At 37.4% G+C, this 17,500-nt stretch overlaps 1 pseudogene; it reads right to left on the bottom strand.

Annotated features, from left to right (window-relative positions):
- Positions 1-11,987: 11,987 nt before the first annotated feature.
- On the bottom strand, positions 11,988-12,367 carry LOC109573658 (transcription and mRNA export factor ENY2-like; annotated as a pseudogene).
- Between the last annotated feature and the right edge of the window lie 5,133 nt (positions 12,368-17,500).

Below are 17,500 nucleotides of genomic sequence, written 5' to 3'. Positions count from 1 at the left end.
GTGCTTTGATAAAATATGAAAAAGAACAACTCCAGGCCTGTTCAGTCAAATTCATACACTGTTCCTACACTTCAAATTATATTTTTGGTCACTTCACGAAACAAGTTCATTAGTTCCAAAAAAATGTTTAGCTGAGGTTGCTTCTGATTACCAAAGCAATCTATTTTAGCTTTACTTCAAATTTCATACAAAAGATACATCAACCTCATACGAGTTTTCCTGAATTCCCACAGCATACATGTCTATCAGATAGAATTACTAGGAAAAACAATCTTTTAAAGAGAATTATGTTCATTATTCTTATGATGAGATGAACTCACTTCTGAGTGAAGTTATAAACCAGCCAGACATAGGCAGATGACTCAGCCCAGGGGGTGCTGATACCAGAATTTTCCAGCACCGCACCTGGACCCCTCTACTTGGGTTCTGCCCTTTCCCTCTTAGTTTTGACAACAAGCAGAGGAAATAAGATGACAGCAGAGAGCTGTCTTTTCTCTAGAGAACAATGCTGCCTCAGTAAGTAGCATCCAACTCAGATATAAATCATATTTATAAAATACAGACTCTTCCCAGAAATAACCAACCAATATTACAAAAATTAAAATCATGCCCACTATTTCCAGTCTCTATTGTTTCCAAGTTTGTTTTTTCTCAGCTAAGTATTCAGTCTCTGCTGTCTTACATTTTTTTCTGAATATTTCTTATATCTCATTATGAGTCAGCTATTTTCCTCAAGCTAACTTTGCTTCTCATAGGTCTCAATACTCTCCGAAATACAAAAGAACAAAAATCAACGTTCACAATGTCTCTGAAATACCATAAAAAGAGTTAGCTTATTTGTTCCTTTACAATGTTTCCGTGTACTTCAGGTTAAAGAGTTCAACTAGTTCCTCGAATATGATAAAAGTATCACAGAAAATTTATAGTCATATTAAAAATGTTAGTTTTTAATGTCTTTCTGAGGGACAAAATTATATATACATTTGATGCTATAGTTTTGATCATCATAAGCAATCACTTAACTAGACCACTCATTTTTAAAAATTAATTTGTATTGGAATATAGCTGCTTTACAATGCTATGTTACTTTCTGTGGTACAGCTAAGGGAGTCAGCTTGTTGCTTACATATATCCCCTCTTTTTGTGGATTTCCTTCTCACCACAGAACACTGAGGAGAGTTCCCTGGCTGTACAGTGGATTCGCATTAGCTATCTATTTTGCACATAGTATCAATACTGTATATTGATAGTCAGCTCCAGTCTCCCAATTCACGCCTTTGCCGCCTTGATATCCATATGTTTGTTCTCTAGCCTGTGTCTCTACTTCTGCTTTGCAAGGAAGATCATCGCCACCATTTTTCAGATCACTCTCTACTCTCATTTGGTGGGTGATAAAAATAAGGCATGTGAGGGTTAAACGACTTATTCAAGGTCATTGCAAGTAATTTGTACAAATTACACCTAAAGAAGAGACTCTTTATCGTTACAACTGCCCTGAGGTCCTAGCAAGAATGTTAGGCCTCTTCTTTTTCACCTCTCTCTCTAGTGAGAGGTTTACTTCAAATTTTCCACAGGTGTCAATTTCTCAAAGTTAACAATGAGAGAATAATTTATGACAACCGACTCAATTCCTAAAGAGATGGACTGGGGAAGAAAAGTGAGATGCTACATTTGAACGTTTATATTGGAGTATTAAAGAGAAAAGGTTTTATCTACATTTACAAAAGTAGTATTGCATTTTTTACAGCCTCAGTATTAACAGTACAAGTTTAAAATGTCATTTGATGCAGTAGCAAGCTATTCAGTTTGTTTATACAATAGTTAAGAAAAGATTACAGTAAGTTTACTGCAAAGGCTTAAGTGAAAAAAATCTAGTTAACTCTTTCATAATTGATTTTATGAAATGTTTAGGATAAAAATATAAATGTCTGTTATTATTTAGCACTTTGAACCACACCAATGCTTTCTCAAAACGTAAGCAGGATTTTGGTTTTATTTTTCATGTCTTGAAAAGACCAGATCGTCCCTCTCTCACATTCAGATGTCCCCCCAACCACCCTCTGGGCCACATGTTTAATCATCCATTAGAATTCTAAGTCAACAGAGGGAGCGAAAAGTTTTAAATGACTTTAAATATTTCAAATACATTGAGAAACATGAATTCTCCTCAGTCTCTTATTCACCTTTCATCATATTGCAAAACCATCAAACACATGCCCTATCAATTTTTCTATATTATGTAAACAAAAGATTTCCAAGTAGGATTTGGTAGATGGTCGATTTCAAATTACATTAAAAATGTGCGCATAACTCAGCAATTATTTCATTAACTCTGAATAGTTTAAATTCTTGCAATTGAACCATGTCTTGAGTGGGGAAAAAAAAAAAAAAACTGCACGTAATACCAAATCCAATAAACAGAAGCAAGCAATTGGTGTACTGTCCACACACTTTCATTTTGTTTTAAAAACACATTTATGGTGATGGTTTTACAACTCTGTGAATATACTAAAAACCACTGAATTATACACTTTCAAGGGTAAATTTTATGATATGTGAATTATATCTCAGTAAAGCTGTTATTTTTTAAAAGTCTAACTAAGTGTTCTATAAGAAAATCCTGCTAGGAAATAAATGACTTTTTCCTTGTTAGCCTCATATTTAAGAGTGTATAAAAAGTGAAATAAACAAAGTAAATGCTCACTGCAGCCCAGATAAGGGGTTGCTATCTATGAGATGGAATATTTACTGTGCTACAGTCATGATTCCTGAATTATAATCTGAGAGACCTGTGTGAAATTCCACTGAAACCCACCATCACACGGTAAAGCGTAGGGCCTCATTTGGCACACTGTGCAGTATACTTATATTTTTAAAGGATTCTTTGTTTTCACTTTCATCTGCTTTTGTTTAACTGACAAAAGGATCAAGCCCAGGTTGTGATGAGATCTCATTATGATATTTCTTTAAAGTAAATTTGGATAGAAACATGAAAGTTACCCCAGTACAGACATAGAGCTGTGAACTCACTAAAAGTTTTTGGAAACAATATTTCAGATGTTCTCCACTTGGAGTTTGGAAGGAGGAATAGTCAGGAGGGTCATTATTTTCTGGAAAAATGGTTTTGATAGCTTCAAAGAATCGTAAGAGTCAGAAAGCACTTTAGAGATAATCTGGTTAAATCCACTGCTTTCCTAGATGGAGAAACAAAGACCCCAAGAGGTTAAGTAATTTGTGCAAGTCATATAGCAAGTTAGTGAAAGAGTAAAACAGAAAGTGGTTCTCTTGATTCTCTAACCCCAAATTTTCATCCTCTCATTCCCTAAACTACTATCATCTAGGGAAAATTAAAATTTGTTAGGTGTTCCCAGTTTAAAAAAAAAAATACTTGTATGTAAAATAATCTTATGTACAGTAGGCATTTAAGGAATATTTTAAAATTATGAGTTATTTTCCATTTATTTTTATATTTTGTGCAAAATATACACAAACAGTTTTGTGAGATATTTTGTAATTCATGTCATGATGAAAAAAATTGCACAAGGAGAGATTAGAGGGGTTAAGGAAGGGGCCAGGCAACAGTCACCTCTCTTTCCAAATTCCACTGTGCCTCACAAAAATCCCAAGAGGGTTAAAAAAAAATTAGTCATTTGAATGAACCATGAAAACAAATAATATCACACTCTGCTAGAAAGACTGTGAAGGGAAACAGTCTTTCTGGAAAACAGTTTCACAGTTTCTATCAAAGGCCTTTGAAATTTTTTATAGTTTAAACTAATAAATCTATATCTGGAAACTAATTATATAAATATAAACCATGATCCAGAAACACAGCTTTGCAGAGAAAGGTTCATTGCAGCCTTATTTATCATGAGAAGAAACGACAAACATAGTATTTTCATTTGACAATTGTCATGGTAGCTAATAAAAGAAAATTTAGAATTTAATGTAAAACATGTGATATAGTAAGTTATAAAAGCAGAATACAAAATTGTATATGCTGTGTATATTTAAAAATATAAAAACTTGTGGATAGAAACATACATTGATTGCCTTTCAGTAGTAAAAATATGGGTGGTTTTGCTTATATTATCCAATTTTTAAATGAAAAATATGTATGGTTTTTATAGTAGAAAACCTTTAATAGGTGCTGTTATTAAAAAACATAAAATGAGCCAACCAATGACAAACCAATTCAAAAAGTAAAATTATAATCTGCCTTGGGAATGAAGTATTTATAGGCTTTGGGTTCAGATGACTTTCCAGTACATCGCATTATCCAATACCATCATTTCGCATGTTGTTGCCAAGTGCTTTTTTCTTTACAGAATCACGTACGATTAGTATCTATCATAATAAATAGTTCTTTGAGATTCTAAAGAATACCATTCACTCCAGAGCTTATAAATACATCATTCTTTTGATTTGCGTGGTCAGACCGCACCAATTAAAACCAAACCTCACTTGTCTCCCCAACTTGGTTCAGGTGGAGAGGCTCCTGGCTGCTTCCCTGAGAGGCTTCCTAATTGAAGTCAGTCTCTCTCTTGCTGCACACGGTAAAGTCCTGTTTTCTCTTTGTACTACTGCAGTATCTGCACTCACACAAAGGCACGATGTAATTCCTCATCTCACAGAAATGCACGAGTTAATCCAAGTTGTCACGTAGAGAACCGGAAGAACGGCACTCACTTTCTAGGTAATAGCTACACGTCGAAAAGGACAATCAAACATTGTTTTAAACAAGAAAACAGGTTCTACTGATGTTATTCATTCTAAGAAGAGAATTGGTTAAAGGCGATTTCAGAAGTCCTGAGTCTCCCCTTTAGAAAAACTCCCCCTGTTGCTCACACTTTGGAATAATAAGGCCAGTTAGAAGGCCCTTTTATTTCTCTTGTCAGCGTAATTCACGCCCCAGCGTTTGAAATGAAGAGGATCCTTTCCTGACTAGACCTCAGTGAGGCAAGCTGAAGGCAAACTGACAACGTGGGTTTCTGCTGTCAGAGGCCTGCACGTCCATCAGCAAGACTCCAGATGGCATGTGTTTTCAGTGATCATGTCACTTACCATCAATGTCACGTTAAATCCTTGCAGGAAAAATGGGTTCTTTTCCCATATTCACAAGCAGATGATCTCTGACTTCATCCTCAGGCCTCTCAGGTTGGGAAGAAAACAGAGCAACTGTGTCTCCTGCTGCCTATTAGCGGGAAGACACATGTGCAGAGGAGGGACTCGTCCAAGTGGGAAGGAATGAAGACTCAATCCTTGGCAGTACTTGACTTCGTTCCAGGAGATATTTTCACTTTAGTTTAGGTGGCTCAGTGGTAAAGAATCTGCCTGGCCAATGCAGGGTTCGATCCCTGGGCTGGGAAGATCCCCCTCTGGAGGAGGAAATGGCAACCTGTTCCAGTATTCTTGCCTGGGAAATCCCATGGACAGATGAGCCTGGTGGGCCGTGTCCATGAGGTCGCAGAAAGCTGGACACGACAGAGCATGCAGCATACTTTCTCTACATTCAATTAAACTGTGTTTTGAATTTTGCATTGCTAGTTTCTAAGTGTAAGAATACCATTATCTCTGTTATTAGAACCCTTCTATTATTAAGCAATTTCTCACACTCTTGATTTTTCCCAGGTTCACTCCCATACTTGCCTGCTCAGTACTTCTCCCCTCACCTAGCAGAAGCAACTCAAGGGAGAACAGTTCTATCAACAGAAGGATCTGAGTTTTAGATGCCAGAGAGAAAATTACTGGTGTCATGATATATCCTTCTTGTTTCACAGGTTTGGCATAATATTCAGTAGGAAATCATTCTGGATGAATGCCACTAAAACCCACACCAATACAAGTTGGCTTTTTTAGTATTATTTCAGATCCCTGATGGAGGGGAAAAATGCATGTCTGGGAGCAATCACACTCAAGCATATATCTTCCCCTGATGCAATTTTGTGAATCCAAAGTGATAAAAAGAAGTTGTGACTTTTGACATGACTGAATAAATTCCGAGGTACTGTTTGAATCGATCAGGTTACTTTCCCCCTGAAATAAATCCAGTATGTTTACACTCTTACCATATGTTAAAAGAATGCATTTGAAAATCTCATGATGAGTTAATTTATTTTTTAAAAAGGCAGTGGGTGGAGGGAATTCATATAGAAAATGACACAGTGTTGCCCCAACTTTTTTTTTCCCCCTCCAAATTTCTGATCATTTTTCTAATTTTGAAGATCTGCTCCTGGGGAAGGGCTAGCTTTTACTGAGCCTTGTTTTGGAAAAATCTGACAGGCATGGCTGCACCCTTATTAGATGCTAAAGTAACTGCCTTTGAGTGCAAGGGTAGTATGTTCCATATGTGTGCAGAGTTAACCGAGGAAGCACAACTACCTTCCTTGCTTTCAATCTAACTACTGAAGTAGTTAGGGCATAAGACAAAATTGTGGTATATTAATTCCTCCTGTTCCTAAAGAGTAGCACAACTCTTTGCTCTAAGATCAACTACAGATCTGGCTTCCTCTACTCTGATTCATAGCATTTATTGTCTATTTTGGTAATCATCATTTACAATCGTGAAGACTCGTTAAATGTTGCAGAAGGGTATACCTTACTTTCAAAACAGAGTTAATTTTAAGGGTGTCTTGAACATGCTCTAGTCCCCTCAACCCAGAGTACGCCCACTAAAATGATCTCTTTTCTCTTCGTTTTAGAAATCTCAGGGACAACACTAACAAACTTTATAGAATTTTTAGAACCAATTTGTTGGTCTTTGCACAGCACTTCAGAAATAGCACTAAATATTGAGGTGGGTAATTAACCAACTCTTTCTAGCTTGAAACTGTGTAAGTATGGACATGTTGAACTTCTGGATATTTTATTCTTTCTTCCTTTTATCGGCTTAAGCTTAATACTGAACATTCTGATGACTCAATTTGAGTGAAAGAAAAAAAGACATTTTTGGTTTGAATAAGAATTATCTTGCCATTAAATAGCATCGTTTTCTCTCAGTATACAGAATGTTTTTTCATTTTAACACGCCATTTTTTATGCCCTGAATAGAAAGACTGTCAAAGGTAAACACTTGAGCTAATCTCTAGTTAGGAAAGCATTTGATCACTAGTTTTGCTTTACTTTTGAACAAGGACACTCTTTAAGAAGACAACCAGCCGCTCCCAGGGTGGAAAGTGACTATTCATTTCTGTTGTATACACAGTTAAACCTTCTATTATGTATCCTATTAATAAGTATATTTGCTTTTGTAGTGTGTACTGTCTCCTGATCTCTGAGCTCATTACTATTATAATCTTCTCTAAATAAATGACATCTAAGATTCAATCCCCATACATCTGCTGTCAGAGAACACTTCCTTCCATTTTTCTAGTATTCTAGGACCCAAGGATAAGACTGTAAAATTATTTTAAAGCAAACATTAAAGTGGAATGACAATTAGGAGTCAGTTAAAACTCATAAAAAGTTTAAATGCATTTTATGGTCATTTTTTTTCTTGGCAAGTGTGGTGTTTAAACCATAAATAATTCTTAGCTTAAACTACGCTGAAGACAGGAAACCAGAAAATAATTGAAACAATGATTTCAAATCAATAATGAAAGAGAAAAGCTTTGATACTAAAATAAAGTTATTGTTTCATTTAACTTGCTGAATATTCTTAGGTTTAATGCTGTCACTACTATAATATTTTTCTTAGAGTTCATTATGTTTTGTACCCTTAGTTTTAATGCATAATTCTTGGAACGATGAAGGCATTTAATAAATATTTGGCAAATGAGTGAGAGAATGAATGAATGAGTTAATTAATGGCAAATGCACTCTAAATACACACTGCAGTGTATAAGTTTGTATCTCACCGTACCCACTGACGTTCAGTGTACAGATGTATCTGAAACAAAGATCTAGGCGACAAACACAAAGAACCGGAAAACACTTTTAACCTAGACTCCTTGAAACTGATCTTAGACTCTTTAGAGAGTCAGTATTTCAGAGGGAGTTTGGTTGAAGAAGTCATTATGCAAAAGAAGAAAAGCAGAATCCTAGGTGTTTGGCAGGTTCTAAGCTGAAACTCCAGTACTTTGGCCACCTCATGCGAAGAGCTGACTCATTGGAAAAGACCCTGATGCTGGGAGGGATTGGGGGCAGGAGGAGAAGGGGACGACAGAGGATGAGATGGCTGGATGGCATCACTGACTTGATGGACGTGAGTTTGAGTGAACTCCGGGAGTTTGTGATGGACAGGGAGGCCTGGCGTGCTGTGATTCATGGGGTGGCAAAGAGTCGGACACGACTGAGCGACTGAACTGAACTGAAGTAGATTCTTGGGCTTCCTTGGTGGCTCAGTGGTAAAGAATCCGCCTGTCAATGCAAGACACCTGGGTTCAATCACTGGGTCAGGAAGATCTTCTGGAGAAGAAAATGGCAACCCATTCGAGTACTCTTGCATGGGAAATCCCATGGACAGAGGAGCCTGGTGGGCTACAGTCCACGAGTTGCAAGAGTCAGATATGACTTACCAACTAAACAACCACAACCAGGTAGATGTTTAGGTTAAAGTTGGTGAGGTTTATTGCCAACAATTCTCCAGCTTTTGTTTTAAATAACTTCTAATATTATTTCACAAACCTCATTCAGTCCTATACTATATGCAAATAATACTTCTAAGAAAAGAGTCATATTATTTCCCTAAAGTATATTTGATTTTTAAAGCCATAACCACAGAGGGGAAAGCATGTGGAAACTGATCTTCTTGCAGAGAGGGAACACGTTCAGAGTTTTCATTGAGATCAGGGTCAAGAACACCCCCAGGAGTGTGTTTATTGAGGGCAATACAAAAAATCTTGGCATGTGTTATCAATTTGGGAACAAGTACGTGCATCTAGATCGGCATCAGGCAATTTGTTAGACCCAGAGGCAAGATAGTAAGTGATGTACTAACAAGGCAAAAATAAGAAAACCATTTAAAAAGCACATCATTAGATTCAGAATAAAAACACGACCCGAATAGTTTATACATAAAACACACCACCTTGTGGAATGAAAGATAAATACTTCACTGTGTTCTGCGTATCGTGGATGACGTCATCACTGTGATTACATGAAGAAGGAACTTCTTCACCCCAGATGGTCACCATTCTCTCTCTCGGGTAGCCCTAGGATTCATATGTTAGTGTAATTTTTGTTCAATTCAATTGTACAAAAACACATTGCCTTTTCTCACTGACATGGGTGGATGAGCACACCGTTTTATCTTATTATTCACTTCAGTCTTTGCTAATGTGTTTTCCTATAGGATTTATTCTTTTACTCTAGTCATCACAAGCTTTGCCTAGATAACCAGAACAGACTTTCAGAAACCTCTTTTTTTTTTTTTTTTGGTTCCTAAGTGGGGTCAGAGATTCTTTTTTTTTAAGGATTATTAAACTCTCAAACATTCAGGCAAAGATACTGCTTTATTTCCTATCTACATTATGAGGCGTGCCCATTAACTAATGCAGAAAGAAAAAAGTGGATAATTTGTTAATATTTGTAGACTCAATTATCTCAACCCTCACTATTCCCATGGAATTTAGAAACCATGTGGTTAATATCTTCATTTTTTAAAATTAGGTGACTTCCCTGGAGGTCCAGTGGTTAAGAATCTGCTTTGCAATGTGGGGACATGGGTTCAATTCCTGCTCCGGGAAGATTCCTTACATTGCTGGGCAACGAAGCCGGAGAACCACAGCTACTGAAGCCTAGTAGCCCATGCTCCTGGAGTCTAGTAGCCCATGCTCCACAAGGAGAGAAGCCACTTTGGTGAGAAGCCCATGTACAACGAAGGCCCAGCACAGCCAAAAATAAAAATAAATAAATAAAACTAAAAAAAACACACAAAAAGAATGCACCTTCCAATGCAGGGGATGTGGGTTTGATCCCTGGTCAGGGAGCTAAGATCTCACATGCCTCGTGGCCAAAAAATCAAAGCATAAAGCAGAAACTATATTGTAATAAATTCAATAAAGACTTTAAAAATGGTCCACATTTTTAAAAAATCTTAAAATAAATTAAAAATTAGAAAACCAAGGGCTAGAAAGGATAAGCAAATCACCCAAATTTACATTATCAATTAATGGATGTGCTAAGCCCAAATCCCTGGCCTTTTATACCGTCTACTCTACTATATGACACAATATTGCTTAGAAGTAGAGTGAAGTTTTAAATGGGCTCTCCAGATGGAAAAATTCATTATGCTTAGCAACTAGACTACTTTATTCAAAAATTATCAATTTCTTGTGGTTTTTCTATTTCATGTCTTAAAAGTAATGCTAACATTTCACTCTGGTGAAAGAAAAGCTAGATTATGTACTTCCTAACTGCAATTAAAAAATATATATATACTTTGAGATTGGGCTTGATGTATATATATTTTTAAAACCAGGAAAATGGAAACACTGCTGATTTTTCCATTAGCTATAAAATCAATAATATATTTCAAGATGAGAAAGCATTGTAGGTTTTTAATCTGTTGCACATACAAATTCTTCCAGATGCTTGACTGATCCATGTTACATAAATTTGATGACAACTGTCTTGCAATTTCTAATTGAAGGAGCTTTAAGTAATTGTGCTAAAGCCATGTTCAGTGTGTGCAGCACTGAAGAAGCCCAGACACACCAGAGAGGGAACTTACACCAGAGCTGTTAATAGAATCCAAATTCTGGTTTTTAAAGCAGCCAGCTGCAATCCACTTGTGATGGAAGAAGAAACAGATGAATTTGATACAAATGATTTATCTGTGAAAGCAGAAACCTGATATTCAAAATTCACACTAGCTGATCTTTTAAAAAAGCAAATACATTTTTGCTTTTGGACAATCACTTGAAATAAGAACAAGAAACTTCAGGACTCTTAAAATATGAAACATAACTTCCCTTGAAAGTTTTTAAAGATGGAATTAGAATACCATTCGTGTCATATCTTTTGTTTTTAAAATCGGGTATAAAATTCAGAAAAAAATGTTTCTTGTATGATCCATAGCTAGTAAACACAATGTTTTACATTCCCAGGTGAGTGTTAAGTATAATATGAATTCAAGTATACCAAGTTTCTTTGGAAGAAAAGGTACATATCTGTTAGTGAGGGGAAAAAAGGATCATATTAAATATCTCTTACTACATTTGACTTTGACTAGCCTATGTCATGGAGAAGGCAATGGCACCCCACTCCAGTACTCTTGCCTGGAAAATCCCATGGACGGAGGAGCCTGGTGGGCTGCAGTCCATGGGGTCGCTGAGGGTCGGACACGACTGAGCGACTTCACTTTCACTTTTCACTTTCATGCATTGGAGAAGGAAATGGCAACCCACTCCAGTGTTTTTGCCTGGAGAATCCCAGGGACGGGGGAGCCTGGTGGGCTGCTGTCTATGGGGTCACACAGAGTCGGACACGACTGAAGTGACTTAGCAGCAGCAGCAGCAGCCTATGTCATCATTAGCTTATTCCTCTTCCTCCTCCTCCTCTTCTTCTCCCCCTTGGTAGATATGGACAACATAAAGCAGTGATTTTTTTTTCTTCATTCATGAGATATTTATTAAAATAATACATTGAGCAGAAAAAAATCAATACAACATACACATGGTTACTGAAAACGATGTTTTTTAGCCATATTTGTTGTTGTTTAGCCAGTAAGTGGTGTCTGACTTTTTTGTGACCCCATGAACTGTAGCCCGCCAGGCTCCTCTTTCCATGGGATTTCCCAGACGAGAATATTGGAGCAGGTTGCTGTTTCCTCCTCCAAGGGATCCTCCCGTGTCTCTTGCGTCTCCTTCCTTGGCAGGCAGGTTCTTTACCACCGAGCCACCAGGGAAGCCAAAAACTGTATACCATCACACCAAAACAAAAAGTATTTTATTTTGGGAAATTGATTCCTAATTTCTGGCAAGTTTTACTTTCAGAAATAAAACCACAAAACAACACAATCTAATTCAATCTTAAAGGCTGGGTTGCTAAGCAAGGAATGTTCTTATTCTCCTAGGAGCTCCTCCTTTACACTGTCAGGTACCTGGGTTCTGCCTTTGGGTGTGATTTGAGCCACCCAGTCATCAACAGTAATGTGTTGTAGTCCTTTTTCTTGAGTTACCTCTTAACAGTGTGACTTCAACTGTGTCCTTTCAGCCACATTCAATTAACTTGGCTTTTAGCAACTCTTTGAGGCATTCTGTTCCCTTCTCCAGGGTATCTTCCCAACCCAGGTCTCCCGCATTGCAGGTGGATTGTTTTTACCAGCAGAGCCACCAGGGAAGCCCTCTCTTTCTCCAGTTTCCATCAACTTTTGGTTAATCGCTGCTCTCATCTGTACATCTTTGTACATCTTGCTAACCACCATCTCCGAGGGTGAGAGCTGTCCCTTCCCAGCTACAAAATGACCCCTGCGCTGACGACCATTACCTGACACACTCCTTGGTTGCCCAGAACAGTGATTTTCAAACTATGAATTTTGGCCCATTTATTAGGTTCTGAACAGAATTTTTTAAAATGAAACAGAAATAGCATCAAAGGTGCACTACACATAGCGAGGGTAACTACTCTGAGTCTTAAAATGAAATGTATTTATTAATGTGAATCGTGGCGTTTAAAGTCTGAAAGGCCCTGAGTCAGAGTAAGAGAATTATGAAAATCATTGCTAGTTTGCTTCAACACCTTGCACATGTTTCTCTTCTTTGGTTTTCTTAGTAACCCTTGACTCTCTTAGCACTGATTATCACACCCTGGAATTTATTTTTCACACTTAAAGCTTTGCAGGAGGAAAAATGCATATCCTAACATATAACTATACTAACATATATATTAGTATTCTAACATATAATGATACTGTATGCTAACAGATAACAAAGGAACATGTAGTTAGACCTCCTTAGAAGTCAACTTATTTTTAGAAAATAACTTAGTAGAAGTCAGGTCATCTAAATATTATTTCTGTGATTGTCATGAGACCTTGTAAAAGTCTGCTGTGACTTAGTTCCCTAGTATATTTGGTAAGAATAATTCCCAATGCTAACCCTTGGAAAATTAATATTAGCAGACTAATACTACTATAGGTTGTTCTGAGCAAGAGTGGGATAAATATATGGATGGAGAGACCTGCTAAAACAGCAATTTCAAGACCTCTATTAATTAGCTTCATTGCATATTCTTTTTGATTGTTCCTTAAAAAATATTTAGGGATTCCCTGGTAGCTCAGCTAGTAGAGAATCTGCCAGCAATGCAGGAGACCTGGGTTCAGTCCCTGGGTTGGGAAGATCCCCTGGAGAAGGGAACCCACTTCAGTATTCTGGCCTGGAGAATTCCATGAATGGTACAGTCCATGGGTCACAAAGAGTCAGACACAACTGAGTTACTTTCACTTCACCAAAAAATATTTGTCTTAGGTAAGATTTTTTTTCACATCTGTAGTCTTCCCATTACAATCCAAGAAGCCATTTGAGAATACAGAACATGATTTAGAAGGTTCAACATTATTTTAAGACCCAGAAAAAGAGCTCCATGAATGGATGTGACTTAAGAGATGCTTATAATAATTAAATCATGATGAAGGACAGGTGAAGAGTTAAAATTTATGAGGAGCTAGAAACAGACTCTTAAAATAAATGCCATGAAATCAATCAGGGATAGAGACAAAAGAGAAACACAAAACCATGGAGTTAAAGTGTACTAGCTTGTTAATAGGTAAAAATAGTTATTTATAGTTTGGTATATATTTGAATGTATCGCTAAATTTTTGACACAAAGTTTTACTATCCTTTTCTAATTTCCTTTGGTTGCATGTTTCCTTGTCTTTGGGGACTAAAGCTTCTTGCAACATAGTTTTTTTTTTTTTTTTTTTTGCTAATTTTAAGTTAGAAGACAGAGATAATGTGTCATATAATCTACCCAAGACAAATGCTTTTCTCTGAGGGCATCAAGTTAAAAGTGGTAAATAAATTTGGTTCCATCTACATAATGGCATGATCAAGATGGAAATATGACAAAAGTGTTATGACAGTCAATGTATTCTGTGGGAGACCGACCGTAGCAAGGTGAACAAACAAGTTGGAGTCTATGCTTGGACAAGATGTAGATATCAGATTTAGTCATTGGAAATGTCCCATCAACCACCATTCCCATTTCCCATAGAAGACTCAATATCAGGTGGCAAGAAAAATTCCCCACAAAGAAAGATTGATGCATTAGCATTCCATAGGAAGCAAAGATCATGGAAAGTTAGTTTATTTAGGGCAGGTCATATAGGCAGGATCTGAGCCTTAGTAACAACTTTTGCAGAAATGAAGTTAGAAGTTAGGCATAGCTCTTCAAAGACAGTTCCTGAGACCACAATCAGAAAACACTCAACTTTATAGTAAGAAGTTGAGAAAAATATACTCAATAGAAAAATTTTAATACTCGTTTTGAAGAAAGGAGAGTCACCAGAAGACTGAGTCACTGGTGAGAAGATGGGCCACAAAAAGAATTAGAGTGATGGAGGTGGGATTTAAAATGTACCAACTTTGCATATGATGGTAGCCTTAGCTCATTATGTACTTTGAGTAAAGTGGAAAGAACTGGGTCTTTGGAATTCTACAGATCACAGGTTCTCAGTCTAACTCTTCTACTTGCTAGATGTATGATAATGGACAAATTCATCTCTCTTAGCTTTGATTTCTGAAATGAAAAAAAAATACTTGTATATTAAGGGCCTAATTTAGCATAGTTTCTGGTATGTAGTAGGAGATCTAAGTGAGATCTATTATTTTTGCTTTTAATAGGGAAGATAGATTTATTTCTGTAGTTCTGTTCTTGCCTATGATTTCCCTTGTGACCAATAATACATATTTTTGAGATGTCTGACCAGAGTCTGAAGGCACCATCTGTGGCAGTTGGTCTCACTCATTAGCTTCAATAAACTGAGCCAACCAAATCTCACAGTGGTTGGTACCCTTGAGAGCTATCTTATTTGGCAAAGGATTACCCTATATTTCATAACTTTTTTTTAAGCTGGGAGAGGTACTTAAAGTAGGTGGGCTAAAGCAGCTTTACTTTGCAGTGCTATATGGCCAAATTATAGTGATGATTAATTTGTAATTGCTTTGCTCATTATTAAATGTTCACAATAATGGTGATGATAAGTAACATTGACTTCACATTTCTGGGCTCTATGTACTATATCATGCTCTCCCTGAAGCTCTGAGTAAAACTTATACCTAGGTAGAAATTGTGTCTAAAGGAAACAAGAATTATTTAATGAGACAAAACATCCCTGACTGTATACATCTAAATGAGCAGTGCCCCCTGCAAAGTAGTTCCCTTGGGAAGTTATACAAACATTCTAACAATCTTGCCATTGCTCAAAACATTTTTGGAACTTCTCTTCTGGAATTGCCTTAAGACCCAGTTTATGAGCCATACAAAAAAGTCAGACTCATTAATTTATAGTCACACATAATTTTTCACCTCTGATAGTGTTACCCAGCATGATTACCCATCTTGGCTCTGAGTGATTTTGCTAATTCCAAAATAAAATCCATCCTCAAAGGGTAAACATTGACTGTTTGCACTATCTAGGGTATTTAGGAGAATATATCACATTTCTGAAGGCAATTCCAAAAAGAACCCCAGAATTCCAGATACTTGAATAACATCTTCCATGTCACTGGGCTCACTGAGGACAATTCTGCTCTGAATATAAAGTTGTAGCATATTTTTTGACTGTTTCATTCAACAAACATTTATCAAGTGCTATGCTATGCTATGCTAAGTCGCTTCAGTCATGTCCGACTCTGTGTGACCCCATAGACGACAGCCCACCAGGCTCCCCCGTCCCTGGGATTCTCCAGGCAAGAACACTGGAGTGGGTTGCCATTTCCTTCTCCAATGCATAAAAGTGAAAAGTGAAAGTGAAGTCGCTCAGTCGTGTCTGACTCTTAGCGACCCCATGGACAGCAGCCTACCAGGCTTCTCCGTCCATGGGATTTTCCAAGCAAGAGTACTGGAGTGGGGTGCCATTGCCTTCTCCTATCAAGTGCTACCTATTGCCAATTTGTTTACTCCTCCGCTCGCTCAACAAGTATTTATTGAGTATCACTAGGCACTGGATTATGGATCCAGCAGTGAGTAGGACAAATAAGGCCACTACTCTAATAGAAACTTCATTTAGTCAGGGACACAAATATTAAATAAGTAATTACAGTAAAGAGAAGTGTAATGGGAGCATGTTTCAGGAAGATCTAAGCTAGTCTAGGGACAGGGTTAACTCTCCTGAGGAAATGACTTTAAACTTGAGATTTGAAAAATGAGTAGGAGTGTTCCAGGTAGGGGGAATAGCATGTAAAATCTTGAGGGCAAGGAAGCATAATGTTGTAGGAACTGAAAAAAAAAAAAAAATCAGCATGGTTAGACTGTTTGGGTGAATAGCAAGACTACTGGTAGAGGCTGGACCATGCAGAGCCTAATAAGCCATTTTACTAATTCAGTCGTACCCACACTGAAGCGTGAGACTGCAACTTTAGTTGCAGAGTGACAAGCTAAGAAGAGAGACTGGAGGTAGGGAGAGCATTCAGTAGGTTATTACAAAAATTAGGAGAGAATGATGGCAGTAAAGATGAAGAGACATAAACTTGAGAAATACTCAGAAGGTAAAAGGAACAGGACTTGAAGATTCATTGGCTATCACAGATAAGGACAGGAAGAGTTAAGAACAATTATTAGGTTGTTGGTTTGAAAATAAGGGTGTGATGATGCCACTCACTGAGTTGGGGATACTGGAGAATCAGCTCTACTCATTCATTGGGGGAGAAGTGATTAGTCCATTTTGAATATACTATCCTTGAGGTACCAGAGGGGTATCCAAGAAAAGATATTAAGAAGGCAGTTGGGTATATAAGTGTGTGCCTCAAGATGGAGCCTGAACTTGGAATTATAGATTTGTGAGGCATCAGCAACAGGAATGAATCAGATCATTTAAGGCAAGTATACAGTGAAAAGAATACAAAGCTCAGAAAAACCCCTGAGATATTAAGAGCTGGGCAGAAGAAGATATTAAGACCTGCTAAAGAAACTGAGGGGTAAGAAAGAGAGAAAGAAGACCAGGAAAATGTGGTAGCATGGACACCAGAGAAAGCATTAAAAAAAAAAATACGTATGTCAATAGTGCCAAATATTGCCAAGAGGTCAAGTAAGGTTGGCATGAAATGCATCTGTGGGATTTAAAGAATATAAATTACAGATTATCCAGAATACAGTACAAACTCTTTTAATTAATGTCTTGTGAGTGGGACCTGGGAATTGGTGGTGGTTTAGTCGCTAAGTTGTGTCTGACTCTTGCAACCCCGTGGACTGTAGCCTGCAAGGCTCCTCTGTCCAGGGGATTCTCCAGGCAAGAATACTGGAGTGGGTTGTCATTTCCCTCTCCAGGGGATCTTCCTGACCCAGGAATCAAACCTGGGTCTCCAATCAGTCAATAGTTAACTGAAAAAGTGATTAAATT

This window comes from Bos indicus, chromosome 19 (genome assembly GCF_029378745.1).
Source record: "Bos indicus isolate NIAB-ARS_2022 breed Sahiwal x Tharparkar chromosome 19, NIAB-ARS_B.indTharparkar_mat_pri_1.0, whole genome shotgun sequence".
Taxonomy (NCBI): Eukaryota; Metazoa; Chordata; class Mammalia; order Artiodactyla; family Bovidae; genus Bos; species Bos indicus.
The sequence above is the reverse complement of the archived record's forward strand: the minus strand, read 5'-3'. Positions and strand labels throughout refer to the sequence as shown.